The sequence below is a fragment of the Oncorhynchus nerka genome, linkage group LG1 (assembly GCF_034236695.1).
Source record: "Oncorhynchus nerka isolate Pitt River linkage group LG1, Oner_Uvic_2.0, whole genome shotgun sequence".
Classification (NCBI taxonomy): Eukaryota; Metazoa; Chordata; class Actinopteri; order Salmoniformes; family Salmonidae; genus Oncorhynchus; species Oncorhynchus nerka.
The window spans coordinates 51,734,077-51,752,859 of NC_088396.1; the positions used below are offsets into that span (position 1 = coordinate 51,734,077).

At 45.8% G+C, this 18,783-nt stretch overlaps 1 pseudogene; it reads left to right on the forward strand.

Moving 5' to 3' along the window:
- Window positions 1-932: 932 nt before the first annotated feature.
- Window positions 933-2,001, forward strand: LOC115120385 (polysialoglycoprotein-like; annotated as a pseudogene).
- The last annotated feature ends 16,782 nt before the right edge of the window (window positions 2,002-18,783 follow it).

Sequence of the window (18,783 nt, forward strand, 5' to 3'; positions counted from 1 at the left end):
ATGTAAAGGGCACTGTGGATGTAACGGGCACTGTGGATGTAAAGGGAACTGTGGATGTAAAGGGCACTGTGGATGTAAAGGGCACTGTGGATGTAACGGGCACTGTGGATATAAAGGGCACTGTGGATGTAACGGGCACTGTGGATGTAAAGTGCACTGTGGATGTAACGGGCACTGTGGATGTAATAGACTTTAGAATGGGGACATATTTATACTGCACAGACTAACCTATGGTACTCAGTGACACTCACGGAACATAACCCTGCAGAGTTTACACAAATACCATCTTAGCTCTTATTGTGCCCGTCCGTCGAGATGTGTCTTTTATTTGAACTCGGCGAAATATTTATTTGGACTGCAATTTCTGAGGCTGGTAACTCTAATGAACTTATCCTCTGTAGCAGAGGTAACTCTGCGTCTTCCTTTGCTGTGGAGGTCCTCATGAGAGCCAGTTTCATCATAGCGCTTGATGATTTTTGTGAATGCACTTGAATGATTGGAGACAAGTTCTTGACATTTTCTGGAGTGAATGACACTCATTCTGTGCACCAGTTCCGGAGGTCTACCTTCACCGGCCTCTAGGCGTCACTGAACTGTTTCCTTATGCACACCTGATTCCAATTGCCCTGATTAGTAATTGTATATATGTGCCCTCTGTTTACCATTGTTTTGTCGGTTACTGTTCCCATGTCCGTTGGTCTTGTGACCACCTGTGTTTTGTTGTTTCGGCTTTCGTGCTGCGTGTGTTGTGTACTTGTTATGACGAGTTTCATCCCTTAATATTTATTAGCGGTTTAACCTCACTCTTTTAATAGGGTTTACATCCCTGTGTTTTCGTGTATGTGTTTGTTTTGAGAATTGTATTCCTGTGCCTGTCTCCAATCACTTGTGCTACGTGACAGAATAACCGACCCTAATTGGAGACGGTTGGAATGGCTCGTCTGAAGCTTGACACAGCTTCGGAAGCTGCAACTGACCTGTCCAACACCGACGCAACTTCGGAAGCTGCAACTGACCTGTCCAACACCGACGCAACTTCTGTAGCTGCACCTGACCTGTCCAACACCGACGCAACTTCGGAAGCTGCAACTGACCTGTCCAACACCGACGCGACTTCTGTAGCTGCAACTGACCTGTCCAACACCGACGCAACTTTGGAAGCTGCAACTGACCTGTCCAACACCGACGCAACTTCTGTAGTTGCAACTGACCTGTCCAACACCGACGCAACTTCTGTAGCTGCAACTGACCTGTGACGCAACTTCTGTAGCTGCAACTGACCACCTGTCCAACACCGACGCAACTTCTATAGCTACAACTGACCACCTGTCCAACACCGACGCAACTTCGGAAGCTGCAACTGACCTGTCCAACACCGACGCAACTTCGGAAGCTGCAACTGACCTGTCCAACACTGACGCAACTTCTGTAGCTGCAACTGACCTGTCCAACACCGACGCAACTTCGGTAGCTGCAACTGACCTGTCCAACACCGACGCAACTTCTGTAGCTGCAACTGACCTGTCCAACACCGACGCAACTTCTGTAGCTGCAACTGACCTGTCCAACACCGACGCAACTTCGGAAGCTGCAACTGACCTGTCCAACACCGACGCAACTTCTGTAGCTGCAACTGACCTGTCCAACACCGACGCAACTTCTGTAGCTGCAACTGACCTGTCCAACACCGACGCAACTTCTGTAGCTGCAACTGACCTGTCCAACACCGACGCAACTTCTGTAGCTACAACTGACCACCTGTCCAACACCGACGCAACTTCGGAAGCTGCCACTGACCTGTCCAACACCGACGCAACTTCTGTAGCTGCAACTGACCTGTCCAACACCGACGCAACTTCGGTAGCTGCAACTGACCTGTCCAACACCGACGCAACTTCTGTAGCTGCAACTGACCTGTCCAACACCGACGCAACTTCTGTAGCTGCAACTGGCCCCTCTGACACTGCTGCAACTGGTCCATCCGATGCGCTGCAACTTTGACAGCTGCAACTGGCCTGTCCGACGCCGCTGGAACTGGCCCGTCTGACGCCGCCGCAACTTCGGCAGCTGCAACCGGTCCTGACCGATCCGCACCGTGTACCTGTGGTTGTACTCGAGGTCGGTGTCGTCCTGCTGCTGTTGCAGCATGTCAGGGGAGGGGTTACGGTCACAGATTCCCCCGGTACTGCTGCTCATTCCGTTCACTAGCTCCGGACGTCTACGTCACCGGCCTCTAGGTGTCACTGAACTGGATCATTACCACTGACCCCGGACTGTCTCGTCTCATTACACCTGGTTCCCATTCCCCCTGATTAGTAATTGTATATATGTGCCAATCTGTTCGCCAATGTTTTGTTGGCTATTGTTTGTCTATGGAGATTGAATGGCTGTGTGCTCGATTTTATTCACCTGGTGACAACGGGTGTGGCTGAAATAGTCTAATCCACTAATTTGAAGGGGTGTCCACATACTTTTGTATATATCGTCCGTGTATATACTGAACAAGAATATGAATGCAACTTGCAGTAATTTCAAAGATTTTACAGTTCACAAACTGTCAATAGAAAAACATTATGATATTAATCTATGGATTTCACGTGATTGGGAATAGAGATATGCAGGTTGTGAGGCTGGTTTGATGTACTGCCAAATTCTCAAAAATGATGGAGGTGGCCTATGGTAGAGAAATGGATATTAAATTATCTCAAATCAATGCTCATCAACAATAACATTGGGCCCAGGGTTGTAAAACCGGGGAAGGCGGTCCATACACTTGTCCCACACTGACCTGATTGCAGCTAGCTTGTCTCTCTGCACTGACCTGATTGCAGCTAGCTTGTCTCTCTGCACTGACCTGAGTGCAGCTAGCTTGTCTCTCTGCACTGACCTGAGTGCAGCTAGCTTGTCTCTCTGCCACTGAGCTGATCTGGTGTCTCGGTAATCGAAGTGGATAATAATGAAAATAATATGGATGTTTTCTAGAGATATTGTTTCCTCAGAAAAGTTATCTGCCAGTTTCTGCAGCCCACAGGGACTCTGTGGATTCCTTCCCTATTGTATCTGAAAACACCAGCAAGGATAAGAACCCCAAAAATATTGATGTAAACGAGTTTAGTCCATCTCCTTCCATCTCTCTCCAGAAACCCCACTTCCCTCCAAATTAGTACTGTCAAGAATGATTTTCTGGTTGGTATCTGGGATGAACAGTTCAAAAGAAGAATTAATGTCCTGAACATGAGTAACCGCCATCCGCCTCGGCCCTGGTTGTGTCCTAATCACATTGGCAGCCATGTTGGGTGGCTCATTCCTTGGGCAAGAAGACCATTCAATTTCACAATGTTTTGACATCCATATTTCTCCTCCTGCAGGCTGCTGATGAGATGGCTGCTGATGGGCTTGTCTTGGGGGGCTGGCTGCTGACGGGCTGGTCCTGGGGGGCTGGCTGCTGATGGGCTTGTCTTGGGGGCTGGCTGCTGATAGGCTGGTCCTGGGGGCTGGCTGCTGATGGGCTTGTCTTGGGGGCTGGCTGCTGACAGGCTGGTCCTGGGGGCTGGCTGCTGATGGGCTGGTCCTGGGGGGCTGGCTGCTGATGGGCTCGTCTTGGGTGGCTGGCTGCTGATGGGCTGGTCCTGGGGGGCTGGCTGCTGATGGGCTTGTCTTGGGGGGCTGGCTGCTGATGGGCTGGTCCTAGGTTGCTGGCTGCTGACGGGCTGGTCCTAGGTTGCTGGCTGCTGACGGGTTGGTCCTAGGTTGCTGGCTGCTGACGGGCTGGTCCTAGGTTGCTGGCTGCTGATGGGCTGGTCCTGGGGGGCTGGCTGCTGATGGGCTGGTCCTAGGTTGCTGGCTGCTGACGGGCTGGTCCTAGGTTGCTGGCTGCTGACGGGCTGGTCCTAGGTTGCTGGCTGCTGATGGGCTGGTCCTGGGGGGCTGGCTGCTGATGGGCTGGTCCTAGGTTGCTGGCTGCTGATGGGCTGGTCCTGGGGGCTGGCTGCTGATGGGCTGGTCCTGGGGGGCTGGCTGCTGATGGGCTGGTCCTAGGTTGCTGACGGGCTGGTACTAGGTTGCTGGCTGCTGATGGGCTGGTCCTGGGGGGCTGGCTGCTGATGGGCTGGTCCTAGGTTGCTGGCTGCTGATGGGCTGGTCCTGGGGGGCTGGCTGCTGATGGGCTGGTCCTGGGGGGGCTGGCTGCTGATGGGCTGGTCCTGGGGGGCTGGCTGCTGGTGGGATGGTCCTGGGGGGCTGGCTGCTGATGGGCTGGTCCTGGGGGGGCTGGCTGCTGACGGGCTGGTCCTGGGGGTCAATCTCATCCTCTTCTTCCAATTCACTGTCAGACTGAATTAACAGAGACACGAGAGGCTCATATTCTGAAAATGTGTCGTCTTCCAAAGTGGAAAACGCTCCTTCCACACTTCTCTCTCTGCAAATGTAATATAAATGTGTAAATTATATAATTTTAGATTTTTAGTAAACATTGAAAAAGGGTCCTTCAGACCCAAACACCACACAACATGGGTTAATCTCCATATTAATCTGACAGAGCTAATGAACTGCCCATTGATCAGCACAGAAATAGATAAAACAGGACAATGTTTGAAAAACGTTTCCAGAAATCAGGAATGGAGACAGGCTTTATAGACCTCTATATGTGAGGGACTGTGTCCAACACTCCACAACCTATTATGTTTATTACTCACCCAGAAAATGTATTTTTCTCAATGACATGTATTACTAATTAAAAATGTTTAAGGAAACAAATACCTAGGTGTCTAGTTAGACTGTAAACTCTCCTTCCAGACTCATATCAAACATCTCCAATCCAAAGTTAAATCTAGAAATGGCTTCCTATTTCGCAACAAAGCATCCTTCACTCATGCTGCCAAACATACCCTCGTAAAACTGACTATCTTACCGATCCTCGACTTCGGTGATGTCATTTACAAAATAGCCTCCAACACCCTACTCAACAAATTGGATGCAGTTTTTTATTTTATTTTTTATTTCACCTTTATTTAATCAGGTAGGCTAGTTGAGAACAAGTTCTCATTTACAACTGCGACCTGGCCAAGATAAAGCATAGCAGTGTGAACAGACAACACAGAGTTACACATGGAGTAAACAATTAACAAGTCAATAACACAGTAGAAAACAAGGGGGAGTCTATATACAATGTGTGCAAAAGGCATGAGGAGGTAGGCGAATAATTACAATTTTGCAGATTAACACTGGAGTGATAAATGATCAGAATGTCATGTACAGGTAGAGATATTGGTGTGCAAAAGAGCAGAAAAATAAATAAATAAAACAGTATGGGGATGAGGTAGGTGAAAATGGGTGGGCTATTTACCAATAGACTATGTACAGCTGCAGCGATCGGTTAGCTGCTCAGATAGCTGATATTTGAAGTTGGTGAGGGAGATAAAAGTCTCCAACTTCAGCGATTTTTGCAATTCGTTCCAGTCACAGGCAGCAGAGTACTGGAACGAAAGGCGGCCAAATGAGGTGTTGGCTTTAGGGATGATCAATGAGATACACCTGCTGGAGCGCGTGCTACGGATGGGTGTTGCCATCGTGACCAGTGAACTGAGATAAGGCGGAGCTTTACCTAGCATGGACTTGTAGATGACCTGGAGCCAGTGGGTCTGGCGACGAATATGTAGTGAGGGCCAGCCGACTAGAGCATACAAGTCGCAGTGGTGGGTGGTATAAGGTGCTTTAGTGACCAAACGGATGGCACTGTGATAGACTGCATCCAGTTTGCTGAGTAGAGTGTTGGAAGCCATTTTGTAGATGACATCGCCGAAGTCGAGGATCGGTAGGATAGTCAGTTTTACTAGGGTAAGCTTGGCGGCGTGAGTGAAGGAGGCTTTGTTGCGGAATAGAAAGCCGACTCTTGATTTGATTTTCGATTGGAGATGTTTGATATGAGTCTGGAAGGTGAGTTTGCAGTCTAGCCAGACACCTAGGTACTTATAGATGTCCACAAATTCAAGTCTATCACAGTGCCATCCATTTTGTCACCCAAGCCCCATATACTACCCACCACTGCGACCTGTACGCTCTCGTTGGCTGGCCCTCGCTTCATACTCGTCGCCAAACCCACTGGCTCCAGGTCCTCTACATGACCCTGCTAGGTAAAGTCCCCCGTTATCTCAGCTCGCTGGTCACCATAGCAGCACCCACCTGTAGCATGCGCTCCAGCAGGTATATCTCTCTGGTCACCCCCAAACCAATTCTTCCTTTGGTCGCATCTCCTTCCAGTTCTCTGCTGTCAATGACTGGAACGAACTACACAAATCTCTGAAACTGGAAACACATCTCCCTCACTAGCTTTAAGCACCAGCTGTCAGAGCAGCTCACAGATACCTGCACCTGTAATAGCCCATCTGTAATTTAGCCCAAATAACTACCTCTTTCCCTACTGTATATTTATTTTGCTCCTTTGCACCCCATTATTTCTATCTCTACTTTGCACATTCTTCCACTGCAAATCTACCATTCCAGTGTTTTACTTGCTATATTGTATTTACTTCGCCACCATGGCCTTTTTTGCCTTTACCTCCCTTATCTCACCTCATTTGCTCACATTGTATATAGACTTATTTTTCTACTGTATTATTGACTGTATGTTTGTTTTAGTCCATGTGTAACTCTGTGTTGTTGTATGTGTCGAACTGCTTTGCTTTATCTTGTCCAGGTCGCAATGGTAAATGAGAACTTGTTCTCAACTGGCCTACCTGGTTAAATAAAGGTGAAATAAATAGCACCACATTACTACAAGACAAAACAGTTCCGTCAAACTTGACGGTCTTGGAAGTATAAAAGAAAAGCTTGTTTTCATATAATTAAAAGGTGGTGGAATGGGATTAGTGTGGTGAGTGAAGAATGCAATACTTTACCTTGTATGTGGTACAAATCACATTATTGTGGGATCACCTCCTCTGAAGAGTATGAATCAGGCTGTATGAGATGGTTTGAACACCAAGCGAACCTGCCTACACATAGTTTGAAGTCCAATAGACCATCATAGCTACTGTTGTAGATCCCAAACTTGTCTGCACTCCCTGGTTTCAAAGGAAAAGTTTAATGCAACGTTGGATATTGGCAATAAACACAAACATTATTCTTTGTCAAACTGAAAATTACTGACAGAATTACACTGGATTAATACTCACTTAAATCCTAGTTGCTTCAATGAGACGCAATTACAACAGCAATGTGTCACAGAAACACACACTATTAAACTCTTAATACACAGCAAATGATATGCATGGGGATGTGCACCACAAGCTTATACGTCTTTGTGCGTGTGTCTGAGTTCTTGGATAAAACAAGTGTTTGTACATAAGGAAAGTAGCTCCCCAACCTCCCTCCCCTCTCTCTCTCTCCTTCTTTGTAACCGTAGAGCATTAGAGCAGGCAGCTGCTCTGCCGACTGCCTGACAACCTTACAGTTCAAATGATGCTCTGATATGTTCATTCTCCAACCAGGATGTTTGTGTTTGCTCTCACTCTCATATTTTCTCTCTGCCTGAAATCCTTTGCGTCCGTGTGAATTAGCCTAAATTCGGGTTAGTGTGGTAATTACGAAATTCATAAGTGGTTGTATGTCATTTTAATGTGGAGAAGGCAGTGTGTGACAGTCTTGCTAGGTCTTCCAACAGATGTTTGAAGCATGAGCCCAAAAAATAATATATATATATATATTTTGTAATTGTTACTACAGTACCATGGTTTGGCCACACTAAGACATTCGTTCAGTACATTCTGCAGTGAGAGGACAATAATAAACTCAACATTATCATATCTAGGCATGCTGAACTTCGTGTCAAGACAAGTTAGCACATTTTTTCCGGAGCCTGAAATTTCGAGTATAAAATTAGTAGGCTACAATCTACAATTCGTTGCTCTCTCTCCGCTGTGACAATTTATCTGCCGTGCCTTTAAGGCATAATATTTGATATGTGATTCTCTTTGACTGGCTATGGCTACTGGTGGTAGTTTTATAAGCATGGGATATGACAAGGTTACATATTCTTCTGCGTCCCAAATGGCACCCTATTCCCTTCAGAGGAAAATACTTTTGACCAAGTCCCTATGGGTAATAATAAATACAAAAATGGTGCACTATGTAGGGAATAGGGTTCTATAGGGCTCTGGTCTAAAGTAGTGCACTATGTAGGGAATAGGGTTCCACAGGGCTCTGGTCTAAAGTAGTGCACTATGTAGGGAATAGGGTTCCACAGGGCTCTGGTCTAAAGTAGTGCACTATGTAGGGAATACGGTTCCAGAGGGCTCTGGTCTAAAGTAGTGTACTATGTAGGGAATAGGGTTCCACAGGGCTCTGGTCTAAAGTAGTGTACTGTGTAGGGAATACGGTTCCATAGGGCTCTGGTCTAAAGTAGTGTACTATGTAGGGAATAGGGTTTCATTTGGGACACAGACCCTCCTGTCAGATGAAGTTAAGTGTTAGCAGTGTGGTCAGTGGAGATAGCAGCAATACGTTTGTCTCATAAATGCTGTCCCTCCTAGGGCTGCTGGTTGAGATGACACTAACAAAGGGCCACATTCATTGTCATGTTATTTTCATTTACACCCATTTAATACACCAACATGGACATTACCTCCTAGATAATACACTAACATGGACATTAACTCCTAGAAAATACACTAACATGGACATTACCTCCTAGATAATACACTAACATGGACATTACCTCCTAGATAATACACTAACATGGACATTACCTCCTAGATAATACACTAACATGGACATTACCTCCTAGATAATACACTAACATGGACATTACCTCCTAGATGATTCACCAATGTGGACATCAAGAGGCAAAAGCATCCCACATTTATCCCACACTTATCTTATATTATAATATATTTTGACAGGAAAGTTTTAGAGAACGACAGTTGACAGAATCCTCACAGCCTGGGAACCTTAAAGAGGGCGTTTGTGTTTAGGGATGATAAAGGAGATTGTAATTCCGATGCTATAATAAAAAAATAAAAATAAAAACGTTGGAGAAGTTGCTATAAACGAGATGCACAAATTTAAACTTTTGAGGAGTTCAAAACTGTAGCGGGGTGTGTAATTGGCGGCAGAGAAGTCAGGTGAAGGAGACCAGAACTGGGTAATAACCTGAGATGTTTTAAGCAAAACCAACGGCATCCAGAACAACAAGATAAATGGGCACAAAAATAACCTGTCGTGCGCTCACGAGGAACGTGCACAAGCACTACAATAAACAATCCAACACAAAGGCATGGGGGGGACAGAGGGTTAAATACGCAAGTAAATGAGGGGATTGAAACCAGGTGTGTGGAAAAACAAGACAAAACAAATGGAAAATTAAAAGTGAATCGACGATGGCTAGAAGACCGGTGACGCCGAGCGCTGTCCGAGCTAGGAGAGGACCCGACTTCGGTGAAAGTCGTGACAAAAACGGGAAAGAAATGTTAACATTTGTTGTGGGGTTCAAATTGAATCATGCGGTGAGAGTGTCTTTGTTACATAATTTTGAAAGTTATGTTTTTAATGGTGGGTACACAATTGAATGGGGTGGGGGAATATTCTTTATCCTCAGACAGACACTTATAGTGAAATGTATTCATTGAATTGTCAACACTCAAATTGGGTCTCTTATTAGTTTAAGACGCCAAAACACTGAATTATTATTTTTTTTTACTTGGCCTTAGGCTGCATTGAGGGAAAACATCATTTGTTGTACAGGAAATGTAAAGTGGCTTTTACATAGCTTTTGTCAAATTGAGTTAGACACAGATGATCGTCTTTTACAGAATGAATTTTGAACGGAGTCGTTAAAAAGATGACATTTGTCATAATTAGAGGGGTAATGTGGTGGCCTCCATTCTGATGCATCATGCCGAATCGTGAGTCATGAGCCAGACGAAAATATAACAATTGAAAAGATCTCATCTAAAATGTCTGGCGGCTCGTACACTCACACACTGTACACAGTAGAGACACACACACGCACGCACGCACGCACGCACGCACGCACGCACGCACGCACACACACAAACACACACACACACACACACACACACACACACACACACACACACGCACACTGTACAGAGTAGAGACACACACACTGTACAGAGTATAGACACACACACACACAGTTCAGATATGTGCACACGCGCACACACACACAGACACTACAAACATACACACTTCCCATCTCTCAGTTGCGTGTCTCTACAGAAAAGTAACGTATTTGACGAATCAGTCTGCTCTACAACAAAGGGAATTCAGATGGTAAAAGTCCAGGTAATACAGATCCACAGTGATCAGACAAGTAGTTAGATCCCCTGACAGTCTCAGGGGAGAACAGACAAGTAGCTAGATCCCCTGACAGTCTCTGGGGGAGAACAGACAAGTAGCTAGATCCCCTGACAGTCTCTGGGGGAGAACAGACAAGTAGCTAGATCCCCTGACAGTCTCTGGGGAGAACAGACAAGTAGCTAGATCCCCTGACAGTCTCTGGGGGAGAACAGACAAGTAGCTAGATCCCCTGACAGTCTCAGGGGGAGAACAGACAAGTAGCTAGATCCCCTGACAGTCTCTGGGGAGAACAGACAAGTAGCTAGATCCCCTGACAGTCTCTGGGGAGAACAGACAAGTAGCTAGATCCCTGACAGTCTCTGGGGGAGAACAGACAAGTAGCTAGATCCCCTGACAGTCTCTGGGGAGAACAGACAAGTAGCTAGATCCCCTGACAGTCTCAGGGGAGAACAGACAAGTAGCTAGATCCCCTGACAGTCTCTGGGGAGAACAGACAAGTAGCTAGATCCCCTGACAGTCTCTGGGGAGAACAGACAAGTAGCTAGATCCCCTGTCAGTCTCAGGGGGAGAACAGACACGTAGCTAGATCCCCTGTCAGTCTCTGGGGGAGAGTGGGGGAGGTGGAGGTGTTACATTAACTGTCAGTCTCTGCATGGGAGGGGGGCAAGGTGTTATATCACCTGTCAGTCTCTGGATGGGGGGCAAGGTGTTATATCACCTGTCAGTCTCTGGATGGGATGGGGGGGGGCAAGGTGCACTATGCTCTATGGGCCTTGGTCTATAGTAGTCCACTACCCTATGAGTCCTGGTCTATAGTAGTCCACTACCCTATGAGTTCTGGTCTATAGTAGTCCACTACCCTATGAGTCCTGGTCAATAGTAGTGCACTACCTTATGGGCCCTGGTCAAAACTAGTGCACTACCCTATGGGTTGCTGGTCAAACTACCTATGGAATAGGGTGCCTTTTAGGGACTTAGTTCTCTTCCAGATGCTTCTATCTCATTGGCTGAGAGTTTGTGTCATGTAGGAGTGGCACAACGCTTAAACACTCCAGTAGACACTTCCTGACAACGCTTAAACACTCCAGTGGCCACTTCCTGACAACGCTTAAACACTCCAGTGACCACTTCCTGACAATGCTTAAACACTCCAGTGGCCACTTCCTGACAACGCTTAAACACTCCAGTGGCCACTTCCTGACAACGCTTAAACACTCCAGTGGCCACTTCCTGACAACGCTTAAACACTCCAGTGGCCACTTCCTGACAACGCTTAAACACTCCAGTGGCCACTTCCTGACAACGCTTAAACACTCCAGTGGCCACTTCCTGACAACGCTTAAACACTCCAGTGGCCACTTCCTGACAACGCTTAAAAGCTCCAGTGGTCACTTCCTGACACGCTTAAACGCTTAAACACTCCAGTGACCACTTCCTGACAACGCTTAAACACTCCAGTGGCCACTTCCTGACAACGCTTAAACACTCCAGTGGCCACTTCCTGACAACGCTTAAACACTCCAGTGGCCACTTCCTGACAACTCTTAACAAGTTATGATTGGCTAAACCTAGCCCTCCAGTGGCCACTTCCTGACAACGCTTAAAAGCTCCAGTGGTCACTTCCTGTTAAGAGGTGAAAAAGATGACGGGCTCCACTTCACTGCAACAACTCAGTGAATATCTCTACGTTATGATTGGTACCTAGCCCTCATCTAGTGAATATCTCTATGTTATGATTGGTACCTAGCCCTCATCTAGTGAACATCTCTACGTTATGATTGGTACCTAGCCCTCATCTAGTGAACATCTCTACGTTATGATTGGTACCTAGCCCTCATCTAGTGAACATCTCTACGTTATGATTTTGCACCACTTACAGGAAAAAGGTTTTTCATAACAACATAAGAGAGAGAGAGAGAGGTGATTGAGGGAGTTGGATGCAGGGGGCTTAGAGTTATGGAGTGGGCGTTGTGTGTCTACAAATAGCACCAATTTCCAACTAACACAGTGTTTATATTGCCTTTCACCTCAGTGATTGACTGTATATGATTTCATGTCAATTTAAACAAGGACCGCTTCACGAAGACATAAGTAGGCTAAAAATAGAAGAATAGAACATGTCAGTCACACAGACATACTGTAGCCGCTGCCACATTTTCCATCTCAGAAACATCTCAAATCAAATCAAAGTTTATTTGTCACGTGCTCTGAATACAACAGGTGTAGACCTTACAAAATCGAATCAAATCAAATGTATTTATATAGCCCTTTGTACATCAGCTGATATCTCAAAGTGCTGTACAGAAACCCAGTCTAAAATCCCATAACAGCAAGCAATGCAGGTGTAGAAGCACGGTGGCTAGGAAAAACTCCCTAGAAAGGCCAAAACCTAGGAAGAAACTTAGAGAGGAACCAGGCTATGTGGGGTGGCCAGTCCTCTTCTGGCTGTGCCGGGTGGAGATTATAACAGAACATGGCCAAGATGTTCAAATGTTCATAAATGACCAGCATGGTCAAATAATAATAATCACAGGCAGAACAGTTGAAACTGGAGCAGCAGCCCGGCCACGTGGACTGGGGACAGCAAGGAGTCATCATGCCAGGTAGTCCTGAGGCATGGTTCTAGGGCTCAGGTCCTCCGAGAAAGAGAAAGAAAGAGAGAGAGAGAGAATTAGAGAGAGCATACTTAAATTCACACAGGACACCAGATAGGACAGGAGAAGTACTCCAGATATAACAAACTGACCCTAGCCCCGCGACACATAAACTACTGCAGCATAAATACTGGAGGCTGAGACAGGAGGGGTCAGGAGACACTGTGGCCCCATCCGATGATACCCCGGGACAGGGCCAAACAGGAAGGATATAACCCCACCCACTTTTCCAAAGCACAGCCCCCACGCCACTAGAGGGATATCTTCAACCACCAACTTACCATCCTGAGACAAGGCCGAGTATAGCCCACAAAGATCTCCGCCACGGCACAACCCAAGGGGGGGGGCGCCAACCCATCACATCAGTTACTCAACCCACTCAAGTGACGCACCCCTCCTAGGGACGGCATGAAAGAGCACCAGTAAGCCAGTGACTCAGCGCCTGTAATAGGGTTAGAGGCAGAGAATCCCATTGAAAAGAGGGGAACCGGCCAGGCAGAGACAGCAAGGGCGGTTCGTTGCTCCAGAGCCTTTCTGTTCACCTTCACACTCCTGGGCCAGACTACACTCAATCATATGACCCACTGAAGACATGAGTCTTCAGTAAAGACTTAAAGGTTGAGACCGAGTTTGCGTCTCTCACATGGGTAGGCAGACCATTCCATAAAAATGGAGCTCTATAGGAGAAAGCCCTGCCTCCAGCTGTTTGCTTAGAAATTCTAGGGACAATTAGGAGGCCTGCATCTTGTGACCCTAGCGTACGTGTAGGTATGTACGGCAGGACCAAGTCAGAGAGATCGGTAGGAGCAACCCCACGTAATGCTTTGTAGGTTAGCAGTAAAACCTTGAAATCAGCCCTTGCCTTGACAGGAAGCCAGTGTATGTAGGCTAGCACTGGAGTAATATGATCCATTTTTTTGGTTCTAGTCAGGATTCTAGCAGCCGTATTTTTTTTATTTTTTTATTTAGCACCAAATGAAGTTTATTTAGTGCTTTATGAACAGACCGGCTGGCCATGGGTAAACAAAAGTCAAGAGCATTGCAGTAGTCTAACCTAGAAGTAACAAAAGCATGGATACATTTTTCTGCATCATTTTTGGACAGAAAGTTTCTGATTTTTGCAATGTTACGTAGATGGAAAAAAGCTGTCCTTGAAACAGTCTTGATATGTTCGTCAAAAGAGAGATCAGGGTCCAGAGTAACGCCAAGGTCCTTTCACAGTTTTATTTCAACAGAAGATCTCTTTGTTTCTTGGGACCTAGAACAAGTAGAACGTTTGCAGCCATCTGAAACACAGGCTTCTAGAGAGGGCAATTTTGGGGCTTCACCATGTTTCATTGAAATGTACAGCTATGTGTCATCCGCATAGCAATGAAAGTGAAATGCTTACTTACAGGCTCTAACCAATAGTGCAGAGAGAAAAAAAGTATGTGTGTGTGTGTGTAGGTAAGTAAAGAAATAAAATAACAGTAAAAAGACATTTGAAAAGAAGAGTAGCAAGGCTATATACAGACACCGGTTAGTCAGGCTTATTGAGGTAGTATGTACATGTAGGTATGGTTAAAGTGACTATGCATATATGATGAACAGAGAGTAGCAGTAGCATAAAAAGAGGGGTTGGCGGGTGGTGGGACACAATGCAGATAGCCCGGTTAGCCAATGTGCGGGAGCACTGGTTGGTCCGCCAATTGAGGTAGTACGTACATGAATGTATAGTTAACCTCTCTGGGATATGTGGGACGGTAGCGTACCACCTGGCCAACAGCCAGTGAAATTGTTCCTGTTTCCTTTGGGAAGGTTGCATTATTCCTGTTTCCTTTGGGAATGCTGTATAATTCCTGTTTCCTTTGGGAATGCTGTATAATTCCTGTTTCCTTTGGGAATGCTGCATAATTCCTGTTTCCTTTGGGAATGCTGCATAATTCCTGTTTCCTTTGGGATTGCTGTAGACCCAAACTGTTACAGAACTATGTCCATCCTGCCCTACCTTTCTAAAGTCTCCGAAAGCCAAGTTAACAAACAGATCACCTTCTCCGCTGTGCAATCCGGTTTCCGAGCTGGTCACGGGTGCACCTCAGCCCCGCTCAAGGTACTAAACGATATCATAACCGCCATCGATAAAAGACAGTACTGTGCAGCCGTATTCATCGACCTGGCTAAGGCTTTCGATTCTGTCAATCACCGTATTCTTATTGGCAGACTCAACAGCCTTGGTTTTTCTAATGACTGCCTCACCTGGTTCACCAACTACTTCTCAGATAGAGTTCAGTGTGTCAAATCGGAGGGCCTGTTGTCCAGACCTCTGGCAGTCTCTATGGGGGTACCACAGGGTTCAATTATCGGTCTGACTCTTTTCTCTGTATATATCAACAATGTCGCTCTTGTTGCGGGTGATTCTGTTATCCACCTCTACGCAGACGACACCATTCTGTATACATCTGGCTCCTTCTTTGGACACTGTGTTAATAACTTCTTACGGCTGAAATCCGTATCCGGGATCGATATGACAACAGCCAGTGAAAGTGCTGGGAGCCAAATTCAAACAACAGAAACCTCATAATTAAAATTCCTCAAACAAACAAGTATTTTACACCATTTTAAAGATAAACTTGTTGTAAATCCAGCCACAGTGTCCGATTTCAAAAAGGCTTCACGACAGAAGCACACCAAAAGATTATGTTAGGTCAGTACCTAGTCATAGAAAAACACAGCCATTTTTCCAGCCAAAGAGAGGAGTCACAAAAAGCAGAAATAGAGATAAAATGAATCACTAACCTTTGATGATCTTCATCAGATGACACTCATAGGACTTCATGTTACACAATACATGTATGTTTTGTTCGATAAAGTTCATATTTATATCAAAAATCTAAGTTTACATTCGCGTGTTATGTTCAGTAGTTCTAAAACATCTGGTGATTTTGCAGAGAGCCACATCAATTTACAGAAATACTCATAATAAACAACGATAAAAGATACAACTGTCAAGCATGGAATTTTAGATCCACTTCTCCTTAATGCAACCACTGTATCAGATTTTTAAAAAACTTTACGGAAAAAGCACACCATGCAATAATAAAGTACAGAGCTCAGACAACAAAACAAGTCAAACAGATATCCGCCATGATGTGGAGTCAACAGAAGTCAGAAATAGCATTATAAATATTCACTTACCTTTGATGATCTTCATCAGAATGCGCTCCCAGGAATCCCAGTTCCACAATAAATGTATGTTTTGTTCGATAAAGTTCATAATTTATGTCCAAATACCTCCTCGTTGTTCACGCGTTTAGTACACAATCCAAACTCACGAGGCGCGGGCAAGTCCAGGCGAAGGCTCAGACGAAAAGTCATATTACAGTTCGTAGAAACATGTCAAACAAAGTATAGAATCAATCTTTAGGATGTTTTAATCATAAATCTTCAATAATGTTTCAACCGGAGAATTCCTTTGTCTGTAGAAATGTTACGGAACGCAGCTACCTCTCATGTAAGCATGCGTGATCAGCTTATACCACTCTGCCAGACCCCTAACTCAATCATCTCTCATTCTCCCCTCTTTCACAGTAGAAGCCTCAAACAACGTTCTAAAGACTGTTGACATATAGTGGAAGCCTTAGGAAGTGACCCCATAGACACTGTATATTCGATAGGCAATGACTTGAAACTACAAACCTCAGATTTCCCACTTCCTGGTTGGATTTTTTTCTCAAGATTTTGCCTGCCATATGAGTTCTGTTATACTCAACTCGGCCTGAGTAGCAGGAAGTTTACTCTGGGCTCCTTATTCATCCAAGCTACTCAATACTGCCCCCCAGAAGTTAAAGTGACTATGCACATAAGATAAACAGAGAGTAGCAGCAGTGTAAAAGAGGGGTTGGGGGAGGCACACAATGCAAATAGGCCGGGTAACCATTTGGTCACCTGTTCAGGAGTCTTATGGCTTGGGGGTTAAAACTGTTGAGAAGCCTTTTTGTCCTAGACTTGGCACTCCGGTACCGCTTGCCATGCGGTAGTAGAGAGAACAGTCTATGACTGGGGTGGCTGGGGTCTTTGACAATTTTCAGGGCCTTCCCCTGACACCGCCTAGTGTACAGGTCCTGGATGGCAGGCAGCTTTGCTCCAGTGATGTACTGGGCCGTACGCACTACCCTCTGAAGTGCCTTTCTGTCAGAGGCCGAGCATTTGCCATACCAGGCAGTGATGCAACCGGTCAGGATGCTCTCGATGTTGCAGCTGTAGAACCTTTTGAGGATCTGAGGACCCATGCCAAATCTTTTCAGTTTCCTGAGGGGGAAAAGAGTTTGTCGTGCCCTCTTCACGACTGTCTTGGTGTGTTTGGACCATGATAGTTTGTTTTTGATGTGGACACCCAGGAATTTGAAGCTTACAACCTGCTCCACTACAGCCCCGGCGATGAGAACAGGGACGTGCTCGGTCCTCCTTTTCCTTTAGTCCACAATCATCTCCTTAGTCTTGGTTACGTTGAGGGATAAGATGTTTTTCTGGCACCACCCGGCCAGGTCTCTGACCTCCTCCTTATAGGCTGTCTCGTCGTTGTCGGTGATCAGGCCTACCACTGTTGTGTCATCAGCAAACTTAATGATGGTGTTGGAGTCGTGCCTGGCCATGCAGTCGTGGGTGAACAGGGAGTACAAGAGGGGTCCCAGCACACATTTCCACATTTCCATCTCCACAGCCCTACCTCCACAGCCCTATCTCCACAGCCCATCTCCACAGCTTTGGTAGTCAGGACTACTCCATAGCTATGCAATCTTGTGCTTTGTTTAAGCAACAATACCAAAGGCCTACTATCAATAGTTACCATTGGAGATTCTCTACAAGGACGACAATCCAATTGAACTTTTTTTTCCTGAGCACTGTAAAAGGGGGTTTGACCCATTTTCACATTGGTTTACAAAAAAAACATACTGTTTTTGTATAGAACAGATTTTGCAAAGAAAAAAGGAAATAGTTTCAGAGCTAACACATTGACAGTTCATAACGTAACAAACGTCAGCTTTGCATTCCCGTCGGTGTGATTTCAAAAGCTTGGTTGTTTACTTTTTTAGCTCAGTTGAATTTTCGCTGCATTTATTGAGTTGTCGTTTCACCTGACAAGAGAGGTCAGGTCTTTCAGCAGAAATCCTTCAGCTGCTACTGATACCAGTTAATGTCTCCTTATTGAAACAGGCCTTTCTTTCTTTTTTTCACTTCACATTACACTACGTGTTAAGAGCCTACTCAACCTACCCAACACAACAGGTCACAGAAGGTTCTTTGGTAAAGTACTGCAGAAGTATTTCCGAGCACTGTGAAACTGAAGGGTGATCTCCCAGCGTGAAGATGAGTGGTTTGTACGTACAACGCTAGGAAGCTTGAATCTATGGAGCAGTGATTTATATGAGGAATCTTCTTTGTTTCTCTCTGAAGAGAAATCACGTTTGTTTCAGGCGTCAGGGATAGTAAGTACCGTTCATTTAGATGAGGATGAAAAACACAATGCTATTATTGACAGAAGAGAATAAGTATACCTTCATCAATGTCCTTCTGTTGTGCTACTTCATATGACGGATCTCTTTTGTTTCTCTCTGAAGAGAAATCATTATTGTTTCAGGGGTCAGTGATTTATACCAAGAGCACAGGAGAGGGAGGATCAATGGCCGGAGCGACGCTGGGTAGTGGGTGGGGAGCGACGCTGGGTAGTGGGTGGGGAGCGACGCTGGGTAGTGGGTGGGGAGCGACGCTGGGCTGGGTAGTGGGTGGAGGAGTGACGCTGGGTAGTGGGTGGGTGACGCTGGGAGTGGGTGGG